This window comes from Macaca fascicularis, chromosome 7 (assembly GCF_037993035.2).
Source record: "Macaca fascicularis isolate 582-1 chromosome 7, T2T-MFA8v1.1".
Lineage (NCBI taxonomy): Eukaryota > Metazoa > Chordata > Mammalia > Primates > Cercopithecidae > Macaca > Macaca fascicularis.
In genome coordinates, this window is record NC_088381.1 from 56,140,075 (window position 1) to 56,155,922 (window position 15,848).

Sequence of the window (15,848 nt, forward strand, 5' to 3'; positions counted from 1 at the left end):
ACTTCCACTGTCTTTCCTAATGCCTTAATTCGGTCCTCAGTTAAACTGCCGATGTGGGAGTGTTTTTTCCAGGGAAGGATTCTGCAAGACGGAGGAGAAGATGCCAGCATTTCGCCCCGGGCACCTCCAGTGGGCTGCGGTCTGCTCCCAGCCTCACTCGAGCAGGCCCCGCCCTCCCAGAGGCCGTTAGTCCAAGTCACGTGATCGCCGACTCCGCTGACCCTGCAGGACCTGAAAAAGGAATTCCGGGGTCCTGGCTTCCTGGCCTGATGATGAGGCACCAGGGCTGCTGGAGAGGGAATGAGGGGGCACCAGTGGCTCGGGAAACCGGGGAGGGTGCCTGCGCTGGCCTTTCCGCAAACACAGTGTGTGCGGGCCTGACGGCTGCGAGTCCGCTAGAGGAAAGTCCACCATTACCCCTCTCGGGAGACTGGGGCGGGGGTGGGGGGCGGGTAAGACAGGGCAGACCCGCCGGCTTAGAGTCCCTGTGCTTCCCTAGTGAAAGGAAGGGCCCACGCCTCCCGGGGCAGGAACTAGGGCTTGTCTGGAGCTGGGAGTCCTTTCAGATCTTCCCCAGCCCCAAGAGGACCTCCCAAGGACACCCCCTTCCCCAGCCCTGCTGTGGGACTTAGACAAGAACGTGCTTAGACTCAGGCTCACTCTTGCACACTGTTAGGAAGCCCCTCCGCTCTTTCCAGAGCCAGAAAGTAGTAGTTTTGGGGTTGAGACTTATCCATCTATCCATCCATCCATCCAGTCCATCCATCCTTGCGTTCCAAGCGCCTAGTCTATACCATGAAGTGTGCTAGGCACTGGGAGGACTTGAGCTGCCCAGGGAAGGGGAAATCGGAGGCTTGAATTGGAAATCATAGTTAAGGCTCCAGGGGCAGAGACCTAACGGCGCTTTGTGTGTAGTGCTAAGGGGTCTTCCTGAGGATGCTATTAACCTTAAAGGCGGATGGCGAGAGCTGGCTGGCTGAAGTACAGTTTGTGCACCGGGGTTGGCAGGCAAGGGTGGGAGGCGTGTGTCTTCAGACAGGGAACAGCATGTGCAGAGACTTCAGGTGAGAGAGAGCTTGGCTCCCCAGGAATGAATGCATTTCCCATAGCTGGGAGAGTATTATCTGGAGGTTAGATAAAGATGAGGCTGGACAAGTAAAAACTAAATCTTCCTGGCTCTTGGATCACCACAATAAAATTAGTGTACCAGCCACCAAAATTTCCTTGTGTGAGGGGCTATTTTAGGAAGTATGATCAAGCAGGGCCTGGCCAGGTACAGTGACTCACGCCTGTAATCCCAGCACTTTGGGAGGCTGAGGTGTGTGGATGACCTGAGGTCAGGAGTTCGAGACCAGCATGGCCAGTGTGGTGAAACCCTGTCTCTACTAAAAATACTAAAAAGCCGGGTAGTCTTGCCTGTAGTCTCAGCTACTTGGGAGGCTGAGAGGCAGGAGAATTGCTCGAACCCGAGAAGCGGAAGTTACAGTGAGCCAAGTTTGTGCCATTGCACTCCAACCTGGGCAACAGAGTGATAGCCGTCTTTAAAAGAAAAAAAAAGAGAGAGAGACTGGTCTGATGAGGGGTCACTTGAGCAGAGAGTGGAATGAAATAAAGGATAGCAAGCCACACAGATAATGCAGCAGGCATGGAGGCGGGAACAAGGCTGGTGTCCCTGAGCAGCAGCAGGGAAACTGGAATGGCTGGACTTGTGTGGGTATAGGGAAGAGGGGAGAGAGGTCACTTGTCTCTGTGAGGCAAAGGACTTTGTTTTATTCCCTGCTGTACCCCCAGCGCTTAGAGTGGGAGCTAGCACAGAGAAGGTACTCAACGGATGTTTGCCGAGCAGACGAATGCCTGGAGTAGACCTCAGAGCAGGGTTTGGTGGCAGGGTGGGTCAGGGAGAGAGTTCACTCAACAGCCTGGTGATAGGGGAGAACAGGTGGCCAGAGGGCATCCATCTATGACGGGGACCAGGGGTCCCTGCTGGGCAGTAGTGTGGGAGACACAGATCCTGGCCATACCTCAGCCTTCCCTCCAGCCTGATTACCTGCCTCCCTCCCTTGCAGAGGTTTCGGTTCTGTGGTGATCTGGACTGCCCCGACTGGGTCCTGGCAGAGATCAGCACGCTGGCCAAGATGGTTGAGTGCACAGGGTCTAGTCTGGGGGGAGGAGGGGCGCTGGGCTGGGGATTGTGGGTGTAGAGGATGGTGAGGTTTTCTGGGGTTGGGACCTCAGTGCTCTCAGCCTGTGCTACCATGCTTTGTGACCGTGATCAGTGTCTGGCCTGCTCTAAGCCAGTCCCCAGGAAGGAGGGGTGAGGTTCGCCAGCCTGGCTGATGTAAGGACTTCCCTTCCAGTTCTCTGTGAAGTTGCAGCTGCTCTGCAGCCAGGTACTAAAGAGCTGCTGGGACAGGGGAATGATGTGAGTACAAGACCCAGCACCCCATTGTCCCATGACCTTATGACCCCCAGTGCCCTGAAGCTCTGCACTAGGCCCGGGGAGACGGGTGACCCAGCCTCACAACCTCTCTGGGCACCTCCCATACTTCTTTCCAGCCTGTCTGTTCTTATTGCAGGATCCAGGCTGGGGGTGAGGGGCTGGTGAATAGGGGCCTGGCACCCCCTGCAGGTCTCCTTTCCCCATAGTATGAGAAGATCCTGAAGCTCACAGCTGATGTCAAGTTTGGTGAGTACCCCACTGAGTCCACAGGCCCCAAGCTACCCTGGGACCTCGGCCTGGTGCCTGGTATGGAGGGGCCCCCTACTCCTCCCTGGAGCATCCTTAACTTACCTTCCCTAGTGGAGGAGCATGAGGGAAAGAAAGACATTGACAGTCCCACCTTCCTGTCCTCTGCCAGCTCCTGGTGGAGCAGGAGCAGTGCCTTGGCTCCAGGGGGCCTCAGGGCTTTGAGCTGAAGTTAATATGGCAACTGGGAGGTGGTTGGGGTGGTGGTGACACCCCCTGTCCCACCCACGGGTCCATCAGAGTCAGGCGACGTCAAGGCCACAGTGGCAGTGCTGAGTTTCATCCTCTCCAGTGCAGCCAAGCACAGTGTCGATGGTGGATCCTTGTCCAGTGAAGTGCAGCAGCTGGGGCTGCCCAAAGGTATGGGTTGTGGGTGGGCAGCTGGGCAGCCTGTGGGCCAAGGGCTGCTAGAGAGGGGGCCGGGTCCTGTGACCCCGAGGTGTACCCTGCCCTGTCTGGACCAGGAACCCAAGCCCAGCCCCCACCTGCTACTTCCAGAGCTACTCCGTTCTACCCCCAGAGCACACAGTCAGCCTGTGCCACTGTTAGGAGGAGAAGCAAAGCCCCTTGCAGAAGCACTTGCGGGTCTGCAGCCTACGCAGCAAGTATGAGGCCAGCCAGGGTCCAGGCTCCTTCTAGAAGGTGCATGCAGCATGCAAAGTGCATGGAGAGTCCAGGGGGATGACTTAACCATGGTCACATACCAAGCAGCTGCAGAGCTGGGACCTGGCCCTGGCTCTCCTGACTCTGCGGGCTGTGTGATGTGTACATACAGGATCAGACCTTGCCCTTTCCTCCTGGCTGACCCTTCCCTAGTCCCCTGTACCCCATGTGTGAGCACCCAGCTCACTCTTATTCCTCCCTCTCCGAAGTGTGGCCCTGGCAGAATGAGTGGCAGGAGGGGCAGCAGAGGCTGTGGACCCCTCAGCTGCACCTAAGTCCTCTGTGTGGTCTAGCTATGTGTGCTGGGGAAGGTTCTTGGCCACAATCTCCCCTCTGTAAATGAGATCAATACCTGTGGCAGGGAGAGCGGGAGGCCAGTGTGAGTGCCTAGCACTTGGAACAGGGCCCTGAATGAGCATGGACATGGAAGCAGGGATGTTCCTCGACTTTATGCACCTTGGGGATGGGAGCGGGGCTCCCTGCATGGGTTGACAAGGCATTGCTTTCCCCCACTCCACCTCTGTCCCAGCCCTGCAAGTCCAGTCCTTGGGGGTCCAGGAAGGAAGAAGCCCCTGGCTGTGTGACCTTGGGCTGGTGCTTGGCCCTCTCTGGCTCTGAGTTCCTGGGAAAGTCAGTGGTGTTGGAACTCCAGGTTCATTCCTCAGGGTTGAAGCACGGTCTGTGGCAAAGAGGGAGAAGATGTGTCCCATGGTGAGAGAGGGAGAAAGAGAGAGGAGGCATCAGCCTCTTTTAAACAACCAGCTCTCCTGTGAACTACTAGAAAACTCACTCACTGAATCACTTGAACCCTGGAGGTGGAGATTGCAGTGAGCTGAGATCGCGCCACTGCACTCCAGCCTGGGCTGTAAGCGAGACTCTGTCTCAAAAAAAAAAAAAAAGAAAGAAAAGAAAATTCACTCATTACCATGGGGAGGGCACTAAGCCATTCAAGAGGGGTCCCTCACCATGACCCAAACACCTCACACTATAGGCCCCACCTCCAGCATTGGGGATCACATTTCAACAAGAGATGTGGATGGGACAAGTATCCAAACTATGTCAGAGGCCTCCACCTCCCTCTCATCAGAGTCTTCTGTCCTCAGTTCAAGTGCATGCTGGCCTCCATGCCTGGCTTCCTAGGAAGTCATCTTGGCCCCAAGGGGTTGGGAAGGGCCACTAGGCCAAGGGTTGGAGCCCTATCTCTCCTCATCCCAGTCTGGTTCTCCAACATGGGCTAGCCCACTCTGCTTGCTGCGTTCTCTCCACACCTGCTCCCTGAAGCTCAGGGGTCAGTCTGGGTGCAGGTCTGGGTAGAGGTCCAGGAGAAAATTCTGCCCTCCATCCCCCAGCTCATAGCTCCTGTGCACCACGGCAGCCAAAATGCACCAGTGTGGCCAGGAGCACTGGCTTGTCCTTGTAATCTAAGTGTTTTGGGAGGCTGAGGTGGAAAGATCGCTTGAGACCAGCCTGGGCAACATAGCCAGACCCTGTCTCTACAAAAAATAAAATTAGGCATGGTGGCATGCGCCTGTAGTCCCAGTTACTCAGGAGGCTGAGGTGGGAAGATCACATGAACCCAGGAGGTCAAGGCTGCAGTGAGCTATGATTGCACCACCACACTCCAGCCTGGGCAACGGAGCAAGACCTTGTCTCTAAAACAAGAAACAAAGTGCACCAGTGTGTGGATACCAGCTTCTCCTGGTGTGTGGACCTGACCTCATTTGACTCCATTGGTGAGTGGGAGGCTGCCTGCTGACTTCCAGAACATTCTCACCACTACACCTGTGTCCCTCCTGCATGCTCTGGCAGGCTTTGTGAGCGGGCCTGTCAGCTACCTCTCTGGCTGCCCTAAGGCCCAGCTCAAACCTTATCTGCACCTGAGAACCTTGTTCTGACGAGTCTTTCCCCCACCCATAGGCCCCCTCATTTCAGAGCTTTTGGTGGGGTGAGTACAAGGATCGACTCTCTGCTACCAGCCTGGGAGGAACTGTCCCCAGGGTTGGGTCTCTGGATGGCATATGAGGGTCTAGACCAGGACCCGGATGCCTCTAAGCTGAAAGGCAGGCCCTCGGTTGCCCCAGCTTCACAGAGCCCCCTTGTCCAGCCTGACCTTCTGGGACAGGCCCGACCCCTGCGTCCTTTGGTCTTTGTCCCTGCTGGGAACTCTGGTTACCCTGGCTTACCTACTTTGACTCAAAAGGTAATGCTGACATCCCCCATGAGACAGAGTGACAGACTGAGACTAACATAGGGTTACCTGGCTCAGAGTCACCATGGCCAGGCAGAGCTCAGGTTCTAGCCTTGTTCAACCTCCACCTCCCGGGGTTCAAGTGATTCTCCTGCCTCAGCCTCCCAAGTGGCTGGGACTACAGGTGCATGCCACCATGCCTGGCTAATGTTTTGTAGTTTTAGTAGAGGTGGGGTTTCACCGTGTTAGCCAGGATGGTCTTGATCTCCTGACCTCGTGATCTACCCACCTCAGTCTTTCAAAGTGCTGAAATTACAGGTGTGAGCCACTGTGCCCAGCCTCCCCAATGTCCTTCTAGCTCTGGTGCCCTGCAGGGTCTGCCTTGGAGCACCTGGAGCCCAAGAAGCTGCCCCTCACCTTTGTGATCCCAGGGACCCCCTCCCTGATCATGAAGAATGTAGACCCAAACCCGCTGAGGTGCCTGAAGGAGCAGGGTCAGCCTCTGCCTCCCACGGCCTCTCTGATGGGGAGGATGTTATCCCAGCAGCGAGAGCTGGGAGCAGAATCAGGAGGATGGGGGACTTCTCTCTGGGTAGCTCTGGGCTCCACGGTGGAGCTCTTTTAACCTGGCCCCTCCCCTGTGACTCTCCTTGGCCACAGGCAAAGAAAGCAGCTTACCTGAGGTCACCTCTCAGGTAGGGACCTGGGTTCTTTCTCACCCAGCTGCAGCTCCCCCTCCCCTGGCCGCTTCCCCCAGGTGATAGAGAACCTGGCACTCTGTGCCCCATAGAAGAGTCCCCTTTCCTTCTGGTGAGGGATGGGAACTGGCTTGGGGCGGGAGGGATGAGGGGGCTGGGGGCTCTCCCAGCCTGGCCTCACATTTGAAGGATGACATCTGGGAGGCAGCATGGTTTAGGCTGTGAGATGTGTCTCTCCCTCTGTTTATTCATCTGAAGGACAGGGCTGTGCTGTTCTGGGGTCACTGTGACAATGCAGCTGGTCTGTGTGAGTTGGTGGTGGCCCCCTGAGATGGTTTGAGGTGGGCTGGAGGTGTGTCTGGAATGCTCCCTCGCACCCATGGGGAAGATCCACTTCAGGAAGACTCATGTGTCTGTATGAAGGAAACCCGGTTCCCTGCCCCTCAGTTGTCCTCTGTCCCTTCCCAGCCCCCTCTGCTGTCCTGCAGGCTCTGGCGGTGGCCATCCCGCTTGGTGACCATCTGACTGGTCCACTCTTCCAGGTGGACCCTCTCTCCTCACGTGGTGCAGGTCCCATTGTGCCACCTCCAGACAGGCCACACTAGTCTGAGGGCCTCCCTTCCCTGGTACCCAGCCCCCACCACTAGGTATGTGCGCCCTCCCTAAAGCCCGCTGTGTTCACCAGCTGTGTTTGAACTCTGTCTCTGTGCAAGGCCTCATGCAAAGCCTGAAACAGCCTGGCTTGTAGAGGGCCAGGAGACCAAAGCTTGAAAACAGAGTGACGGTCTCCCAGAGTCCACTTAGCCTCAGCCCCAGGGCTGCGTCCATGCTGGTCCTGGCTCCAGTGGGTCAATTCTCTCCCATGACATCTATAAGGGCTCCTGTGGTGATGGAGGTGGCTGGAGAGAACAGGCTGCCATAACCCTCCCTCCCTGAGAAGGCCCAAAGGGGAACATTTTAGGCATCAGGGCATTCTGGGAAGCATCTTCCAGGGACCCCTCCTACACCCTGCCCCACCCTGGCTCTCTAGTCAGAAATTGCAGTTGCTTGGACAGTGGAACCGACTCAGGACAAATGCATCTATTAGGCTGGTCTTCGGGGTGCTGGGGTGGGGGCAGGGGCACTTCAGGGATAGGAAGGAGAGGCCTGTGTGTTCCAGAAGTACAGAGGAATCTGGTGCCAGCTGCAGTCAACCCTGATGTGATGACCTTTCTACCCGCCCTCTTTGATGTCTTGGTGCTGGCCGCTGTCTTTGGCCAGGTAAGCTCATGGTGTGGGCTCCTGGGGTCCCCTCACTGGGCCTGCCCACTGCCTGCAGGTAGGGGAGCCTATGGGCCAGGACTGTCCTTGGCTTCGCCTTCCAGGTCATGGGTTCAAAGACCATTCCTGGGTTCCACCACAACCAAGCCTCAACGGTGTCCTGATGGGCACAGGAGCTGCTGGGGCTTTCTAGGTTAAGACCCTTGCCTATCCCGTTGTTCCTCCTACAGGGGGTAAGGGGTAGCTGCAAGGGTCACCCTCAGTCTCTGCCCTGAGAGTCTGCCTAACTTTGCCCCGGCAGCCCCACACCTGCCCTGGAAGACCCCCCACACCCACTGGCTCTGATTCACCATAGAGCAGCCAGGGCCCCCGTTGCTCACACCCTCTGGCCTGAGGCTGACTGGCTCTCTGGCTGGGTTTGAGGGGTCAGGGAGGAGGGTGGGCCTTGCCGTCAGCAGCTCCCATTCCCACTCTGACCCCTTTTTAGTCTCCCTCCTCTTGTGGGCTCTACCCTGGGGCCCTCCCAGCTCCTCACACCAGATGACTGTCTAAATATCTAGAAATCAGTTCTTAAAATACCGACCTTGGATTGCTTCCTGACTTTTCCATACCCCCAAAGGGCCAGCGTTTCTCTTAGGACTGACAGTCTCTCCAGTCCTACTGGTCTGGACCAGGCAGTCATAAGGGTGCCCTTGCCCCAGCCCTCTTTGGGGCGGACTTCTATCCCCTTCCTGCCACCTGGCAGCAGGACCAACCACACTTTGGTGGCAAGAGGGGCAGCAGAGACTGCGGGCCCCCCAGCTGTGCCTAAGTCCTCTGTGTGGTCTAGCTGTGTATGCTGGGGGAGGCACTTGGCCACCATTTTCCCCTCTGTAAATAAGACCGATACCTGTGGCATGGAGGGTGGGAGGCCGGTGTGAGTGCCAAGCACTTGGAGCAGGGCCCTGAATGAGCATGGACGTGGGAGCAGGGGTGTTCCTCGACTTTATGCACCTTGGGGATGGGAGTGGGGCTCCCTGTGTGGGTTGACAAGGCATTGCTTTCCCCCACCCTACCTCTGTCCCAGCCCTGCAAGTCCAGTCCTTGGGGGTCTAGGAGGGAAGAAGCCCCTGGCTGAGTGGCCTCGGGCTAGACCCTGGCCCTCTCTGGCTCTGAGTTCCTGGGAAAGTCGGTGGTGTTGGAACTCCGGATTCATTCCTCAGCGTTGAGGCACTGTCTGTGGAAGCTGTGGGGCAAGATGAAGGTGGGGAGAGGAGAGGCTTGGAGTTTGGGTTTCAGCACAGGGATCAGCAGCGTGAGGGGTCACCTGTGTGTAGAGGAAAGGGAGTGAAGGCCAGGAGTGAGGAATGAGTCTGACTGCACCCAGGATGGTGCCGTGTCTCCTCCCACATCCACCTGGCCCTGGGGGAGAGAGAAGAAAGGCCATGAGACAACAGGGAAGGTGAGTTGGATCCACACATGTCCTTCCAGGACCTGGAGGTGCCTGGTAAGCTCCAGGCACCTGGAGGAGTGCCACTGTCTGGCCCTCATGCAGTGGGAAGTAGGGGAAGGAAGATTCCCTCCCCTGTTCTCTGTCCCAGGTCTCCTGGCCTCCTGTGCTCCTAACTTCAGTCTCTGTCGGCCCCCAGCATCATTTCTAGGGTTGGTGGGAGGCAACTGGGAACAGGTTAGGGGTAGGTGGGGCCTGCTTGGGGGAGTCTGCTTGACTGCCTGGGCCACTGCCCACAGTAGTGGGGAGCTTTTCTGGCACACTGACTGCACCACCCAGGCGCTGCCAGTAACAGCCCCCAGGGAGTGTTTGCAGAAGGCCTTGGCTGCGGGGGGTGTTGGTTGGACCCCACCCAGAACAAACACCTGGGGTGGGGTCAGAGAGAACCGCCCTCCACTTACCTGTCTGGAGAGGGTCCTCTGTGTTGCACTGTGCGTGTCTAAGCTCCCAGGCTGAACACCCCGTGGGAGGCCCTCCACTTTAGCACCTTGACAAGAAGGGCAGTGTCACTGGGATCAGGCCCAGCCCCCTGGCCACAAACCCCACAGCCCCAGCTGGAGGGTGAGGAGATGCTGGGCTTGGGTGGGGGAATCAGGGGAGTAAAGGGACCTGCTCACCGCTCAGCTTGGCTCAAAGGCTCAAGGCGTCAAAGGCTCAACTTGCCCCTCAGGAAGGAGCCCAGGCCCAGCCAGACACTCACCAGGACAAGGGTGAATGTGACAAGCAGGAGGCCTAGAATGAGGAGAGCCACAGCATAGCCGGGGATGGAGATGTCCAGTGGCTGAAGGCTTCGGGGCTAGGAGTGCCTAGAGCAGACCAAGAAGCCTATGGCCAGGCGGGGCCCTGCCTCCCAGACATCTGAGAAGATAGAATCTGGGCCCAGAAGGTGCTGAGGGACTAGAGAGCTGGGGCTATGAGCACCTTGGAGGGCTCCATGAGGAGGGGAGGCAGGCTTCAGATCAGGGCATATGGAGGCAGTGAGCCCGAGGGAGGAGGCAGATGGACAGAGGGAGGGGCCTGCAGAGGGAAGGAGGTACTGACTGATGTCTGGGATGACCATCTCTCCCAGGAGGCCCTCTGCCTTCCACAGGGTGGGCAGACCCTGCTGCACACAGTCCCACACGAGAACCTGGGCTGGCACCACCCTGAAGAAGGTGGCACCCACTCTGGTGGTCAGTGGGTATGGCCTGGTGGAGGATTATCCCACTTCAGGGATCTTGGCAGCCTGAGGGGCCTAAGGGAGGTCATCTCTTCCAGCCTCCTGCCCTCAACCCCAGAACCCAGGTCTGAGCCCTGGGTCACCCAGAACCACCCCGGACCCACCAGAATTCCTCCACCACCACTTGGTCAAAGTTCTGTAGAGGTCTGAGAACAAGGGTCAGCTCGGGAGTCAGGAGAGGATGAAGAGGGTCACAGCTCTACCAAAGTCTTGTCCAGTCATCCCCCATCTTCCCGAGGCCTCTTCCCCGACCCCCCCACTTTATCCCGCCACTTCACCCATCTCGTCAGCCGCCCCTGAGGTGCCCAGAACTCAGGGCTGCTTTTGTCCTCCAAGGCCTTGGTGTAGTGCTGGCCCAGGATCCGCAGCCACACTTCAAACAGCACCAGCTCTGCCTTCTCCCCTAAAGAGATGGGGTGGAGGTGGCATCAGCCTGCACCCCCTCTTCTGGAAGCCCTGGAGTGGGATGCACACCCACGCTCTAATGCTCCATCCAGGGGTCAGCCACCACTATTGGTCTAAAGACCATATTAATTTCAACATCTATTTGTCTGTTTTTCTTTAAAAGTATAACCACCAAGCCATTCTATTTTTAGGAAGATACGTTCTTTTTGAAGTGTTGGAAACCATGATGACTATTCTTAACTTTAAGTCCTAAATGACCAGTATGTGTATTAGTAGATAACTGGACACAGTACAAGGTCAGAAGGGTGACTGAGTGTGGAAGAAAGAGCAGTATGTCCAGTAACTGCAGATGGCTAAATGACAATGAGTCCAGATAATGGATTCTGATGCAACCATTCAAATAATGCTTATGAGTGCTTGATAACGTAGGGAAAAGCTTAAGATACAGTGTTTTAGAGAGAAAAGGGGAAGGAGGAAAAAACAGATGGAAAGTATGACTTCAATAATGAACATTTTGAATGCTTCCATTTTATGTCTTTCTCTTTTTTTTTTTTTTTTGAGACAGGGTCTCACTCTGTCGCCCAGGCTGGAGTGCAGTGGCATCATGATCGCGGCTCACTGCAGCCTCTACTTCCTGAGCTCAAGCAATGCTCCCATCCTGGCCTCCTAAATACCTGGGACTACAGGTATGTGCCACCATGCCCAGCTAACTTTTTGTATTATTAGTAGAGATGGGGTTTTGCCATGTTGCCCAGTCTGCTCTCAAACTCCTGAGCTCAAGAGATCTGCCTGCCTCGACCTCCTAAAGTGCTGGGATTATAGGCATGAGCCACCGCCTCTACTTTCTACTTTCTTGTTGAAGTAGACTGTATTACTGATGCCCCACCCACACCCTCTTTTTGGACATCTGGCCCCTCCTCGAGTCTCTGGAAAGGGCAGCACTACAAATCCAGGGACAACTAGGGAACTCCCACCCTCACTGCTAGGCAGATCAGATTCTCTCTCCTGCTCATTGGAAATGACACAGAGAGTTTTCAATAGATTTTTTGCAGAGGAGCATCTATATGGTCCAGTAACACTGGGACCAGGGGTACTGCCAGGGCAAGCCAAAGCCTCAGAGGCTGGAGGAGCCTGGAGCACATGCCGAATGTTCATCTGCAGAGCCAATCACAAGCATGGAGCAGAAGTCCAGAGTGAAGGCATGCAGGAGAGGAAAATCACCTCCCAGCCCAGGCCTTCCATGGTGTGGTCATATTTTGAGTTTTGTACTTAGATGTCTGTGAGGTTGCCTGTTGTATTCTTAATGCAAATCCCACTTAAGCCAGCCTAGAATAGGTCAAGATAAATGTAATGACTTGACTTGGCTGGAGTGCAGTGGCACAATCACGGCTCACTGTAGCCTCAACTTCCTGGGCTCAGGTGATTCACTTCTGCCTCCTGAGTAGCTGGGACTACAGGCATGAGCCAACTTGCCCAGCTAATTTTATGTATTTTTCTCATAAAAATATTTTTCAGAAGAAATCTTACATATAATACATTGAAAATCACTGATTGGTTTTTCTTCATCTTTTCTGTGAATGTATAGGTGTTTGAGTCTCTTGTATTTATTCTTTTACACAGCATATGGGCTGTTTGAAGACTATTTCATTATTTTCATCATCATCATTCATTTCAGCCACTTCAGATTTTCATCTTTTTAAAAATGTTGATGTACAAACCGGTGTGGGGCCCTAGGTATCCACTGTCTTCTCAGGAGTGTCAGGAGTACCTAAAACCTTTTTCTTCTTATGTAAAACTTGGCCTTTTGTAGACATCTGATGATTCATTTTTGAAATACCTTCCATTTTCTGTAAAATCAAAGAAGGAAAATAATAATCAATTCCTTTTTAAGCTAATTTCTTCCCAAGTAATCCTTTCCTTTTAAATCACTCCTCCATCCATAGCTTTTGTGTAAGTGCCAATTCTGATTATACATTTCACTGATGGATGTGATGGCTGCTTAAATGGAATATTCCAGTGTTGAAAGAGTTCTTTCTGTACTTTTTCAGGTGGCATAAAATGACTCTCCAAGAGTCTTTCACCAAACAGGTAGTTGTTCATTGTTTCAGCAACTATCTCGGCAACATCCTCAGACTCAAACTCCACAAATGCATGGCCTTTGCTATTTCCAGGCCTTTTATTTCTGGATAGTCTGAACCTTGTAACAGTGCCTTGGAACTGGGAGACATAGGAAAGGATCTGGGTTTCCTTCAGTAGGTTATGTAGGTGGCACACATAGACTACTCCAGAAGAAAGTTGTTCTTGTTTTTGTGTTTTGTTTCATTTGTTTGTTTGTTTTTGAGATGGAGTCTTACTCTTGTTGCCCAGACTGGAGTGCGATGGCATGATCTTGACTCACTGCACCCTCTACCTCCTGGATTCAAGTGATTCTCCTATCTCAGTCTCCTGAGTATCTGGGATTAAAGGCATGCACCACCACACCCAGCTAATTTTTGTATTTTTAGTAGAGACAAGATTTCTCCCTGTTGGTCAGGCTGGTGTAGAACTCCTGGATTCAAGCAATCTGCCTGCCTTGGACTCCCAAGGTGCTGCGATTAGAGGCATGAGCCACTGCACCCAGCCCAGCCTTGACTTTGAAATATATGTTGTTCATCCAGTCAACAGTGAACTCTGGGGGAACACCAAAGATGAGGAGAATGAGAGAAGAGATACCTCCAATTAAAGGAGTTAAGAAGAGATGCTTGAACTCATGTTTTAAAAAGTCACTGCAGGTTGGGCACAGTGGCTGATGTCTGTAGACACAGCACTTTGGGAGGCTGAAGTGGGTGAACTGCTTGAGCCTAGAAGTTTGAGACCACCCTGGGCAACATGGCAAAACCCCATCTGTATACAAAATAAAATAAATTAGCCGGGCGCGGTGGCGCCTGTGGTCCCAGCTACTTGGGAGGCTAAGGTGGGAGGTGGAGGCTGCAGTGAGCTGAGATCCACCACTCCACTGCAGCCTGCATGACAGAGTGACACCCTGTCTTAAAAAAAAAAAAAAAAAAAGTCACTGTTTTGGGGTTTTCTGGGTGAAATCTGTTTCCGTTAAAAAAAAGGGGGGTCAAGACAGTATGTATTACTGATTCAAATTCATAATCAGATGCTTAGAGTAAATAATTGTATCTATTGGTTCAAAAACCAACCTCGGAATTGTTAAGTTAGTTTTATTGGGTTTTTCTTTAAACTGTGCTGATTCATTCAGGTCTGTCACTTCCAAGCCCATGTTTTACTACTTTGTAATCTTATTTGGAAGGAAAACTGCAGCTAAGATTATGATCCATCCTGAGATGAAAAGTTTCACACATATACACCACACATACCCCCACCACAGTATGATGACACAGCGACCCAACCTTAGGCAAATGGTACCACTGACAGCAAATGCATTTTTTTCTTTATTCTCAATTTTTATTTCTTTATTCTAACAGCAGCATATGCATTTAACATTTTATTGAGATCCTCAACAGCTGCCATTTGGTTTGTATGGCAAATTGTTTACAAAGTAACTTTTTTCCATTTTTGATATTTTGATGAAAATTACGTTCTTCAATTTTAAAGCCCTGTCCCTCTCCCAAAGAAAGACTAATAACTAACTACCAAGTAATGATTTTTTAGGAAAAGAACGAAAGCCAGAACAGCTTTTAAACACTTCTGGAATGTGGTAAGGGTCCAAAGTCAAGACCTTCTGGGCCCAGTGGAGGTGCTAGGCTGCCTCGGGACACCATCAGCACTTCCCCATCCACAACATCCTCAACAGTGGGGAGCCATGCGTGGACCCTGGGGGCTTCCTGTTCCACAAGCTCCCCTCTCTTTTTCCTCTCCACCCTTGCTGCTGGGCCTCCCCTCCAAATCTGCCTAATGAAGGCAGCAGTGTCTTTAATACTGTTCAGCTTTGTCAGTGGAGACAGGGTACTCTAGAAAGCTGAGAGATTCCCTGGTCCAGTCTGGGGGAGGAAAAAATATGCAGTGTAGCATAGATGGTTTCACTTGTCCACTGAGACACATGCTCATACTTATTAGATGCATGTATCAGATGCTTCAAAAGTCCTGATGTGTAGTAGCACAAAAGTTGCTTGCAAAAAAAAAGTTGCAAAATGATAAAAATGTCTTCAACAGTTCAGGCTCCTGATGACAAAGCTGGTTCTGATAAGTAGTTATTTTGACATGCACAGCAGCTTTCCCTATAAGTCCTGTGTTCCAAGGGTTTCATTTAGACCACAGGAAATGGAAATCAAAGTTTAAATGGCTCTCTGCTGACAAAATGTGGTATATCCATCAATGGACTCAGTAATGATCAAACTACCAAACCTGTTATATGTCACAGACCAACGCCAAAAACATTAGCTAAGTAAAAAAGCCAGACACGAGACCACATATTGTATAATTCCATTGATTTGAAATGTCCAAAAAAGGCAAGTTGATAGAGACAGAAATGGTCTGATTTACCTCAAGAGGTAGGGATTCAAGCTCTCTAGAGTACATGTGATACATACATGAGAAAAAATAAGGAAAAGAAATTTAGATATAAATAAATGAAAATAATACTTCTCCCTGATTACAAAGAAAACCACTTTCTGTAATAATTTGGAAGACAAAATATGAAGAAGTCTTTAATTTTGCCACTCAAAACATTCTGGTTTGTTGCTTTTTATACTTTTTTATGCATATAAGCATTTTAAAAAGTAGAATCATAATATATAGTCTTTTGTCACTATGTTTGGGGCATATTTCTATGGCAGTAAATATATCCTTGGCATCATCATTTGTAAAAGCTTGATGTAATATTAATCTTTGCCACCCCAGAAGTAAATTTTCTTATGTATGTATTTTAATGGACTCAATCAAGCATTTTTTGGCTGAATTCATAGAAGTAGAATTTCTGGAGGAAAATAACATAAAACAGTCTTAAGATTTTTAATAGAAATTTTCAAATTATCCTGCAGAAAAATTGGTTCAGTTTATACTCACACCAACAAGGGCGGAGCTCCAGTGTCCCCCTTCCATTTGTCCTCTTTGCTGGTATTTAAGCAGAAAATCTCATTGTTTTCATTACATTTCTTTGGTTTTTAGTGCTTTTGAAGTTTTTTTTCTTTTTTTTTTGAGATGGAGTCTTGCTCTATCGCCCAGGCTGGAGTGCA

At 52.2% G+C, this 15,848-nt stretch overlaps 1 long non-coding RNA gene and 1 pseudogene across 1 annotated transcript; one reads left to right on the forward strand and one right to left on the reverse strand.

The window, feature by feature from the left end:
* Nucleotides 1-215: 215 nt before the first annotated feature.
* LOC102128067 (uncharacterized) lies at nt 216-12,008 on the forward strand. The gene is made up of 3 exons (XR_010588185.1): nt 216-2,686; nt 2,987-7,555; nt 11,234-12,008. It is a non-coding gene; the product is annotated as an uncharacterized lncRNA (long non-coding RNA).
* Nucleotides 12,009-12,212: 204 nt separating this feature from the next.
* On the reverse strand, nt 12,213-12,849 carry LOC102128480 (MKI67 FHA domain-interacting nucleolar phosphoprotein pseudogene; annotated as a pseudogene).
* Between the last annotated feature and the right edge of the window lie 2,999 nt (nt 12,850-15,848).